The following is a 12,715-nucleotide window of genomic DNA, read 5'->3' as shown; positions in this document are numbered from 1 at the left end:
ATGTCACCCGGCCTGCCATCATCATGTAGCTTGTGACGTCACGTTTGAGCATAACGCGGCCGGCGCGGACTATAGATAGTATTCCAGCTATCCAATAGAATATTTTTGATTAATATACTGCACAAATTTTAATTTCTTAATTTCTATTCCTTAGTATTATACTATCATTTATTCTATCTATTTGTCTATCTCGGTTTTCTCCTAGTTAAGAGATTTTTATTAAAACATATTATTATTAAATTAATTTACCAAAATGATATATTTAGAACTAGATAATTGTTACCATTGTAGACCTCAGATTTATATACGCTTAAAATATAAATAGTACAATTTTATTATTCGTGATTTGAATCTTATTGATTTGAAAATAAAATCTGTTTAGTTAATACACACGAACACGTTATTATTTCGTACGTCATATCGAATCTGCTTTATGATAAGTCTTAATTTTAAATAATTGGCAATAAAATTTTGACTAAGATATTAATGATTTCCTTGAGCATCTCATCAAACATATGATCATGTAAACTTTAAAACTGATTTGTTCATATTTCTAAACATTTAATGACTAATACCTCCATAATGTTTTATTCAAATTGTTAGTTTGTTCAATTATTCTAAATTCTGATTCAGCTATTTACACAAATAAATACATCAGGTGATGCATTATGAGTCCACCTTTGTGTTGAAGAATATTGTTTTAGATTTAGTCGAGATAGAGCTTCAGTTGAAGTAAAGCGCTAATACAAACATTACATTTAACAATTTTTAACTTTCATTTCACAAATAGATTTCAACACAACATGCTACAACATGTGCAGTGTTTCAAATTCTGAAGCTTATAATAATGTCATGTCGTTTAAGTATCGTTTTCGTCATTGAACGTGACATCTAAGATTGAATACCTGATGGTATTATTTAAATTATAAAATGTTATTATAAATAAATATATTTTTAAAGTGTACTCCATAAGTAAAATTCCTTCAGTATATCTTTAGTACAATTATATGCTGAACACTGAATACTTATTTTTATATATATAATATATAGAAAATATGAATAAATATTAAATAATAATATGCTTAATTATAATATATATTAATAATTAATTAGCTTCAATAAGATAATAAATGTGTTCTAAGATATTTACCGTATGCCGCGTCTATTAGCTTATATGGTCGAAGGTTTCATGTACAGAATTTCATACATTTCATTTAGAACATCCACAATTATTAAAACTAATTACTTCTTCAGAAAAATATGAAAAATCATTATAGTGATGACATCTTTGAATTATCAAAATGAATTAATAAGTTTTTTTAAAAATGTAATCTTATACAATATACAGTGTTATTAAAAATCATGTTTAAATTATAAAATATATATAGATATTATAGATGTATATACTAATTATTAATAAAAAAAATTAAATTATTATTAATTTTGTCCTGTATTTATTTTTTTTTAAATATGGTCACCCTATCTTAGCGTAAGTTCAGAATTTAAAAATGAAATGGTAGAAACAACCAATCGACACGGTAAAAAAAAATCAAGTCTTTGTTAATTTCGGAGTATAATAAAAATATGTCAGGTATCGATCGCCAAGATCAGATGATGTCATATTATCCAGTCGAACATAAAGCTTTATGTTGGTATAAAAAAATGGCTATTCATTTTTTACAAATATGTTTGATTAATTCACATATACTTTATTACAAAAATATAAAAAATAAATTTATATAACTACCGGTAATCAGTTATTAAAGCTTTGCTTTCTGCCAACTCTAACCCAATACCACGACTTAGTCCTCAGATACCTGAACGTCATTTTCCATCTAAAATAGAAAAAAATCATAAAATGAGATACATTCGCAAAAGATGCCGATTGTGTGCTTCCGTAGGAAAAAGAGAAGAAACAATTTTTAATTGTAATAAATGTGATACACAGCCAGGTTTATGGTTAGATCCTTGTTTTGAAAACGTCCATAAAAATGTATGAACATTTCGCTTTTTAATGTATTTATTATGTTGTTTTAATAATTATTTTTATGTGATATTTTATATTTTATTTATTTACATTTGAAAGAATTTAAAATTATATAAAATTATTATTATTAATTCAATGTATTAATAATTCGTTTTATTTAATAAAAATTGAAAATTTGTTTTTTTTTCTTAATAAAAAAAAATTTAAAAAATAGAGTAACAATAATTTTGATTACCCTTAAAACCTATTCTAATTCTTTTCCCAATATTTATTGTATAAAATGATTCAACATTTTCTTTTGTAAAACCTTTTATTTTGGCAAGTGATGTGGCTTCTGGTTTGCGAAATTAAAGTATAGGATGATGTTTAAGAAAATTTTCCAACCATTTTTTACCTGCCATTAAAGTGTTATTTGAAAATGGATGAGTAATGTTATTTTGAATAGCCAATTGATATGCTAAGATTTTGATGTCTGCTGCTCTTAACCCAAAATATTATTTTTCCATAGCTAAACAGTATTTACAAGTTCATTTTCAATGCTCAAAGGTAATGCCGACTTTCTGCCTAGTCTGCTATTAATAATTTCATCAAAATTATTGCTTTTAATATACTTTTCTTTTATTGTTCTGGGAACCTATAAATTTAAATTGAGGTGATTTTATAACCTTACACTAGCTTAATGTACATTAATAGTATAAACACATAATTTTAATATTATTTCTTACATTAAATGTTTTTGAAGCTTTTAAGTAGCCCATTTCTTTATTTTGTACTGCCTCTACTGCCTTTTTCATTGATTCTGCACACCAGGTTTTTCTTTTAACACAAGACATCTAAAATTAAATAGTTACTTAATGCAGCTGAAAAAATTTGATATTTGTCTATATTATAATTAAAACTAAAATTTCACATGCTAATAATTAATATATTTTGAAAACAGATTAGAATATTTAAAAATGTATTTATTATATTTAATAGGTATCCAATATTAGGACTATTATTGTGTCCGATATTAGGAAACATTGAACTTTTATAAAAAGTAGTCATAAGAAAAAAAAATTGTAGAATGTTCTTAGTTAATTAAAACTAAAATACATACAGTGAAGGTTAAATTAAACCATGACATAATATAAAATTTACTTACCTTGTAGACAAAAAATCCATACACAAACAGCATTCAAAAAACTCAAGATTTGTGATAACAAACAAAACGTTATTACTTATTACTATGGTAATTAACAACAAACTGATACCTACCGTGCCTGGTTAGGTAGGTTACCAGATATGTTTGAACATATTGTGGTATGCCGTCGGGTTGAGTAACGGTCCGTACTAATGATCGAAACAAGTGAGACAAAGTCGACGTAGTCGGTTTGTTAAATATAAAAAGAAATTAAATACGTTGCAAAAAACAGTATTTATTTAATTAGAAAGAAAGACTGACAAAACAGATACAATTTTAACAGATAAATGGAAAAAGAAAAAACGCGGTGTGAAACGATGTCACGAGGTTTCGGTCGGAACGTTCCGTAGCGGCGATGGAGGTAACAAAAAAGTCGTAGTCAAAAGGCAATGTTGTGTGAGCGGGCGCAAGAAAAACGAGAGTGACTCGTCAGTGCGTCGCACGAGGCGTCGTTAACACCGTGAAGAGTCGTACATGGTGGAAGGGGAGCGCGGTGTACAGTCGGAGACGCGATTGGCACATGAGATAAGGAACGACACAATACTTCGGTACGCGATACAATAATTTAGTACAAGTTACATCTTTCCGTGTGTTGCGGGGTCGACCAGTTCTTCCGGGTTGCCCCGGAGACACTCAGCCCCTTTGTATAACCGCGTGGTTGTCTCTTCCGGGCAGTAGTCCAGGATGACTCCGGGGGTCCCGCCCGGGGTGCCGCCCCACCTCGGGCGCCATAATGAGTGACCGCCGCGGCCAGGGCCCGACAGATTATCGCCTGAGTCAAACCCCTTCTACTAAGGTGGTACTCCCACAACCACCACGAGTCCTTCCTCAAGTGTGCCTTTCCCGGTGCGGGCGAGCGCGAGTCCTCGGTGAGTCCACACGGTCGTGCGCCTCGGGTCCAGCACCCCCGAAGCGTCGAGGCGCTATTAGCAAGCCAACTCGACGGGGCTTACTCCGAGTCCCGTGCTACAAGGTTTGAACCCGGCGTTCAGGCCCTCGAAACTGCCTTGTCCGCAAGCAGGTCGATCGGGGCACCGCTGTGTGTACCGCGACGACCCCTTTATAGCGCGTACGGTTATGCTCTTTATCGATAGATTGCTGTTTCTGCCGGTGCCTCTCTCGTATCAAGCCCCGAGCCGGCTGAATACGTGCACGTGCTTCGCCCGACGGGTGGTCTGGCCCCTCTAGTTCGAGCTCTCGGTCTAGGCAAGAATTTGTTCATAGGGAGTGAGGGCACCCAATTCGCCCCGCAAAATGTTCCGTCCGTCCCGTCACCGAGGAGGTCGGGCATTCAGTTCTTCCCATAGGGTATCCCGTCACTCGCTCCCGGCTAGGCGAGTCTTAGTACGGAGGGCGTTTGACGATCCTGTGGGGGGGCCGTCTTAGGGCCCTTTTGGTCCGGCTATCGGGTCCCGCTTCGCCTGCCACTATCCGGTACTTCGCAGGCTTTCGCCCCGCCACCATCGAAGACAGCGACGGTCGTTTTGGCTAGGCCCACTCGGACGATTTGTGCCCGCGTGGATAAGGGAGACTGTCCCCATGTCTCTGGACGCCCTTCCGTCCACGGGTAATGCCGTACGGAAACGATATTTATGGAAAAATACCGATTGGAAATCATTCCGTAAGACCTTGAAAAGTTAAACGATAGCACGGTCAGCCGAGCTCGGTTGCCCGGTCGTAGACCCCTGTGAAAACGCACTGTCGGAAGTGCAGCAAGCGGCTTGTGATACCCACATGAGACAGGCCGTGGTCGGACGGTTGAAACCGCCTCTCTGGTGGAGCTCGGACCTCGGTAGCGAGCTCGCCCGATTGGGACGCTGGAAGCGCAAACTACGCGCAGAACGCAATGCGTTCAGAAAAAGAGCCATAAGGAGGAGTACAAAGACCTCAAGTGGAGATATAACCGCGCCTGCTTCAGAGCACGGCGGACGGCCTGGCGCTTCTTCGTTACCGGCACCGGGAATGAGGAGCCCAGGGGACCCGTCTATAAATGGCTAAAGGCCGGGAGAACACGGTCCTCGAAAAAATTACCAGCGTCCATCAGAAAAATGGACGGAACATTTACGTGTTCGGTTAGGGTGACCGACGAGATGCTTCTCGAGTAACTGGTCCCTGAGGATAGCGACGCAACGGAGACCGCAGGACAGGCGGAAACCAGTAGAGAGACCGGCGTTTATGTGGGTAGATTCGAGTCGGCATTACCTGGGCTTAGTCCGACGTTCGACCCGGTTGAACCGTGCACAGTCGATGAGGTAAGAGATGCCATATAGCGGATGAAAACATGCAAGACCCCGGGCCTCGACAGGATCACGGCAGGAATCTTGCAGCAAGCGTGGCCCGTCCTTAAAAACCAAATGACGTTTTCGTTCAATACCTCACTGGCTACGAGGACATTCTCGAGCCGGTGGAAGAACGCGGCGCTGATCGTCATTAGGTAATCGCCCGATAAGGACCCGACGGAGGCTAGGTCGTACCGACCCATTAGCTTACTCCCAGTTCTAGCTAAGTCACTGGAACACCTTATCGTGGTGAGAATCCGAAAAGATACGGACATCCATCCATATGTCGGCCAGACAATTTGGTTTTACTAAGAACCTGTCGACCGTAGATGCAGTGACACATGCCTTCAGCTGGTCAGATGAAAGGCGGGAGGAATACGTCGTAGGCGTATTCCTGGATATATCGGGGGCGTTTGACTGTCACTGGTGGGCGCAACTAATAAAAGATCTATAAATGGTAAAATGCGGCTCTGGGTTGATCACCCTGACAAAGAGCTACCTTGACAGCCCAAAAGCCTACTTAGCGATTGGAGATATGACACTCTCGACGACCCTAACGAAGGGTTGCCCGCAGGGCTCGGAGTTTGGGCCCTACCTCTGGAGGTACGCGGTCAACCCGCTCTTGTCCGGCGATCTTCCACCCGAGACAGAGATAGTTGCCTTTACCGACGATCGCGCGTTACTCATCTCCGGGAAACACCGTCCGGAGCTCACGGAACGCGCGAACGCGCTGCTTGAAATAGCGTCAAGATGGGCCTCCGACAGGAAACTCACCTTCTCAGCGGCCAAGTCGCAGACCTTGTGGATCAAGAGCCAACTAAGTAAGCCCATTGACTTGCGGCTTGGTGGGACTAAGGTAAAAATGACCCCGGAGGCGAAATACCTCAGGGGTCACCTTTGACCCGCAATAAAAATTTAGCTCCCATCTGGCGGAAAAGGCCGCGTCCTCGGTAGCGCTATTCAGTCGACTAATATCTGTGTCTAAAGCTAGCTGGGGCCTTAAAGAAAGGACAACAAGGATCCTGTACAAATCGGTGATCCTGCCGCGTATGGGGTATGCGGCCTCGGTATGGGCCGAGCGCTGAATGGCCCAGTACCGGCATCGAACACGGGTAAACACCGCCCAAAGACGCCCGTTACTGGCAATGACGGGCGTGTATAAGACCACGTCGACGATGGCGCTCCAGGTCATAGCCGGAGTACCTCCCCTCGACTTAGAACTAGGTCGGCTGGCTAAGATCTAACGGGATAAGAGCGCCGTGAGGAGAGGAAACAAGTCGGCGTCAGACGTTGCTGGATAGGCGAAACAGTATTACGACACTACCATACGCCTCTGGTCGGAGAGATGGGTCGCCAGTGACAAAGGTAGGAGGACAACGATTTGGTTCCCGGACGTCCGGCGCAGACGCGAGAGGCTGTGGTTCGTTCCGGACCACTACATCTCGCAGTTCGTGTCCGGACACGGGAATTTCAATTCGTCGCTCTGTCGTTTCAACCTCCGAGGCGAGGCACGTTGCCGATGCGGTCTTCCAGAGGATACCGCGGAGCATGTGCTATTTGATTGCCCAGCATATAGCCAGGAAAGAAACAAGCTCGCAGCCGCAGCGCAAGCGGAAGATGTGGACTGGCCGTGCGACTGCGATACCATGACCTCCACGGAGGCCATGTTCCTTGTGTTCAAAAACTTCTCCCGGGAAGTCCTAGAACGTAAAGATGTAGGGTGACCCCGCGGGCACGACCCGGACCCCTAATTTTAAAACCATAGTGGACGGGCGTGTGGCTAGAGGGCGTACGTGCAGGGAACGGCGCACTGCCGGCGAACTGCGGGCAGTTCGCTGACACGACTGTCCGGCCCGGTTAGGTTAGGTTAGGTTAACGTCAAATCACGGACATATAAAATTATTTCCAATTATTGTCAAATTTTACTCGCCAGATAATGGAATTAGCACCTGCCTGCTTGATTTTTATAAGGACCCAGATGAAAAAGCTATTGGTATTTATAATAATATAAAAAATAGAATTAAAGCGTTGGACCTAGATTTCACAAATGTATCTGCTTACTCAGCCGACAACGCCAATGTTAATTTTGGAAAAAATAATTCAGTTTAAAAAATACTTTTTCAAGATAATGCCAACATCTTGCCTGCAGGGTGTTCAACACACATGGTACATAATGTCATTCGTCATGCTATGGAAAAGTGTGAGTTTGACGTGGAAAATTTGGTACTTAAAGTGTACTTATTCTTCCATGCCCAAAGAGTACAAACTTTAAAAGAACATTTTGCTGATACTGGAATAGAATACCAAAATATTATAAGACACGTCAAAACGAGGTGGCTATTATTGCATTCCGCTATTGGGAAAATTCTACGCGGATTTCTAGCGTTGAAGTCTTATTTTATTTCTCTCGGAGATAACTGTCTAGTGGCATCAGGAAAATATTTTAAAAGAAAACCACGTAAAAAAAACAGAATGTTTTCTTGGATTTCTAGATAATACTTTAAAAATATTTCAGAATGTCATCATGTTTTTGGAAAAAGATAATACTTTATCTTGTGAAACTTTTAACATCTTAACAGATTTACGCTTAAAAATAGAGCAATAAATCAACGAAAAATTCTTTGGATTTCTTTGTACAAATTCGCTGACCAGTTTCACAATTGATGAACAATAATCCATTAAAATTGTTTTGGTTACATGGTACAAAAATACATTGAAATATCTGGACGATCACTTTAATTTTTCGGAGGATAATAATTTGGCTACAATGCGAATATTTGCTTTGGAAAATACATTTATCTACAAGGATCTCTCTATGTGTTGTGAAAAATTATCACTCACCAAACTCAAAGATATGGACAAACTTTATAATGAGTTTTGCAGTATTAAAGAAACTCTGGATAAAATTATTGAGGAGCGTAAACAAACACATACGTTGAATGAAAAAAAAACTATTTATGAAACTTGGCATGAACTTTTTCGACATTTGAAAGATTTTCCAGTTTATTATGTCTATTCCATGTTCAAATGCCGCTGCTGAGAGGGCATTTTCCCTTTGCAGAAACGCCTGGACTGATTCAAGAAATAGACTGAGTGTTGAACACGTAAAGGCAGAATTGCAAGTAAAAATTAATTTTCAGTATAATTGTAAATATTTTTATGACTATGTTATTAAAAATAAAAAATTGCTCAAATGTGCCAAATCACAAGGCAAGTACTCTTTCAAAAAGAAAAACTAATTGTCTTGTGATAAGGTGGGTGCTCTTAACTGAGCAAAGGGTTTTATTTAATGATTAATATTGTGTTAAAAAACTTAAGACGATTATTCTGTTAATTTTATTTCAAATTTTAAATAAAACTGATAAAAATGATTAAAATTGTTTTTCTCTCGATTTTGTAAATTTGTAGTATTTTCCCGTTTTTTTTTTTTTTTTGTCGAGTCCCGCTTGTAAATATCTGGTTTCCCGTTTATAAGTAAATAAGAGTTGGCAACCCTAGTTATAACGTACCTATTAGTTTATTATATTTGAATCCGTGCAGTTTTACACTTTGTTTAAACCCATCAGCGATGGCATCCATCAGCTTCCATGCTAGTAGTGCCTTTTTTTCCAATTCATAAAACATGTATTTTCAGGAGGAGATAACTTCTTATTTTTGGCTCTTTGGCAAATGATACAATAACGGTTTCTAATGCCCACAAACAAAATTTTTTTCGATTTGTAAACAATTATTGTTGCCTATAGAATAATACAAACTGTAATTTAAAACTGGTACCTATACATTTTTTATAATATTTTATATGTAATATTACCACTCCGGATAATGCATCGTAATTGGTCTTATAACTGCGCTTGGACCATTGTCCGTCAGCAACTACAGTGCACATCGGGGTTCCGTCAGTATCTATCTCACCAGCTTCTATTGCTAACTGACGTTCCTCATCACCCGCAATTTTCATTTGCACCTCAGCGACTTCATGGATTCTTTTGCTAATAAATTCTTGTACTAAGAGAAAAGTAGACGAAGACATACAAGGGATATACATAACCGCACATAATTCTGATAATTGTGTAAAACCAATTCCTGCAGCTGCTATTGATCCGTTTACGGCGGTATCGTTAATCGGCAAAAAGGTTTCAGGTTTCAACTTTTCTGAGTTAATAAACATAATAATGTTACACACATCACATTGAAACCTAAATGTTTATCTATATCCGTGTCTTTTTTCAGAAATAAATGTCATTTTCAAAAATGAACAACCAAATGACCCTTGATGAACACTATTTTTAATTTGACTAAAAACGTAATGTATATCCACTATTCGTCTTCCCAAACTTTCATTTACATCGCATGGTCTGTTATAACATTTAAATAATAATATTTAATTTTTAAAACTGTTATAACCAATATTCAAAACGGATGAAATACGCTGATTTTTCAAAAATAATAACAAATTCGCGAATTAGTAGCCTTATCTATTCAATCAAATTTTAAATTAAAAATTATACTTGGTTTCTTGATTACTAGATTTAGATTCATCAAATGTCAAGTTATGTAAAACTTCTTCAGTACCCCAATCATTAGTTTCATTATTCCTCAAATCCACCATTTTGCTAAAAAAAATTTAAAAAAAACATATGAATTATAAATAAAAATAAAAAATAATTATAGTTTTAGTTTTTATACAATAAAAGTTAGATGGCTATAAATTATTAAAATTTACCTAATTTTTTCTCTCGATGAGCATGGTGGTTGACTGTCAGCACCTAAGAAAAAAGTTTCACGGCAGATTCTACATCTGGGTTGGGACTTTGTTCACACAAATTTAGTCAAATTAATAACCATATTTGATAATAATATAATAAATAGTTATACTTATTTTTGGCACGGCTTCCTAGAACATTCATCACTCAAGAACTTAGCGATTTTTAACTGATAATTGTTTTGATAGGAAGCGACGAGTTGTTTTTTTAGGTTGAAAAAATTTAAAAAAATATAAAACCGTAATAAAATTCCAGCTAAAATCTAAATTATTACTGGTGTTAACAGTTGGACAGAATTTGTGTCCATTTACTTTGATGTTTACTTCTTCTTCTTCTTCTTCTTCGGTAAACTCGGCCACTAGGACCATTCCGTCATACATCCTTGCCTCCAATTTTCTCTATCCGATGCCTATAATCTCCAGTCTACTCCTCCACCTAAAGCTTTCACATCATCCCTAACTCCGTCCTCCCATCTCCGACGTGGTCTTCCCAGCGGTCTTTTTCCAGTAGGGTTCTCTTCCAGTACTATACGTATGAGTGAGTTTTGACTACGCCAGGCATGCTCAGCCTATAGCAATCTTTTGTTTTTTATTGTTTCGGGTATACTGGGTTTATGAAAGAGTGTCTTTTACTGGTCCAAAGATCTTTCGCAGTATTTTTCTTTCCAGAACTAAGAGTTTTCTTTCATCACTTTTTCTTAATGGCCACGTTTCAGCTCCATAAATAATAACCGGCTGTATTAATGTGATGCATAATTGTATTTTTAACTCTCTTGAAAGTGATCTTAATCCCAGTAATTTCGCAAGACCATAAAGGCATTTATTTCCTGATTGAATTCTTGTTCCTATTTCTATTTCGATTTCATTTCTCTCTGAAAGTATGGATCCTAGGTACTTAAATTGTCTTGTTCTTTTGAAATTTCGGTTGTTGGTGTTAAGAGTTGGATATAATCTTATTGTGTCTCGTCTTCCTACTACTATATATTCTGATTTGTCCTCATTGATATGGAGTCTAACTTTCAGTGATGCTTTCTCCAGTCGGTTTAATAAATCTTTTAGTTCGTCTTGTGAATCCTCCATGATCACCAGATCATCTGCATAAGCCAGAAGTCCTATGGACGATTCCTGGAATTTAACTCCTTCTTGCAGTGTAATATTCATCTCTCTTACAACTTTCTCTACCACTATATTAAAAAAGATTGGTTACATAGCGTCTCCCTGTCTTAATCCAGATTTAACTAAAATTAGGTTTGAGTTTATATTTCCAACCTTAACTTTGACAAATGTTTCCAAAATGCTTATCCCAACCAGTTTTATAAGTTTGTCCTGAAAATGGAATTCTCTCAAGATGTTTATTAGGCTTTCTCTATGGATGCTATCATACGCCTTCTTAAAATCTATGAAAAGAACGTGTATTTCTCTATCGAACTCCCAGATTTTTTGAAATATTTGTCTTAAAATAAATATCTGGTCTGTGGTCGACCTTCCCGGTCTGAAGCCACCTTGGTAATTGCCAATAATTTGTTCTGCTTTTGTTTTTATTCTTGTTAATAGGCAATTTGAAAAAATTGTATACGCCACGTTTAAGAGAGCTATCCCACGATAGTTATTGCAGTTTTGTTTACTTCCCTTTTTATGAATTGGACAAATCACCGCTGTCTTCCACTCTTTAGGCATTTTTTCAGTTGTCCAGACTTCATGAATTACCTTCCATAACCACAATACCATTTTTTCTGATTTTTTCCTGATTAAAATTAAAGGTTTCATTCGGTTCTTCACAGTTTAACAACTTTTCAAAGTAATTAGCCCATTTCTTTACCAACTCTTCACTTGTAGTTATCAGGGAGCCATCGTCATCCCTTAGAAATCTTTCTTTCTTTTTGTATCCACCTCTGAGATCATTCACTCGCTTATACATATCCCTAGTTCTGTGTGTTTTATAATCGATTTCTGCTGTTTCTAATATGTTTTGAATGTATTTTCTCTTTTCACATCTCAATATCTTGCCGGCTTCTTTTTGACGAGTTCTAAATCTTCTCAGAGTTACTTCGTTGTTAGTGTCGATTAACCACTCTTGTCTTGCTAATTTTCTTCTTTGTATAGCTTCTTCACAAATCGTATTGAACCATGGTTTTGTTTTCGATACTTTTTTTCCTAACACTTTCGTTGATGCTTCATTTATGCTTTCTTTTACAAGTTCCCATGTTTTATCAACATTTAAGTTTCTTTCCTTATCTAGTTGTTTACTTTTAATAATATTCTGAAAGCACTCTACATACTCTTTGCATATTTGTTTGTCCTTTAGTTTATTTATATCAGTTCGTCCTTTGTTTGTTAGATCTCATTTCTTATACTTCTTAATTTTTACTTTCATCCATATACCAACCAATAGGTGGTCCGAGTCCATATCAGATGCCCGTAAAGTTCTTATATTCAGAATACTATTTTTGAATCTATTATTTATTAGGACATGGTCAATTTGGTTTTTATGTATCCCATTCGGT

The 12,715-nt window shown here is 37.6% G+C and overlaps 1 pseudogene; it reads right to left on the bottom strand.

The window, feature by feature from the left end:
- Nucleotides 1–9,039: 9,039 nt before the first annotated feature.
- On the bottom strand, nucleotides 9,040–10,592 carry LOC112593431 (annotated as a pseudogene).
- Between the last annotated feature and the right edge of the window lie 2,123 nt (nucleotides 10,593–12,715).

The sequence above is a fragment of the Melanaphis sacchari genome, unplaced genomic scaffold (assembly GCF_002803265.2).
Source record: "Melanaphis sacchari strain LSU unplaced genomic scaffold, SCAv2.0 Contig2045_pilon_pilon, whole genome shotgun sequence".
Taxonomy (NCBI): Eukaryota; Metazoa; Arthropoda; class Insecta; order Hemiptera; family Aphididae; genus Melanaphis; species Melanaphis sacchari.
This window is presented reverse-complemented; position numbering and strand designations above follow the sequence as displayed.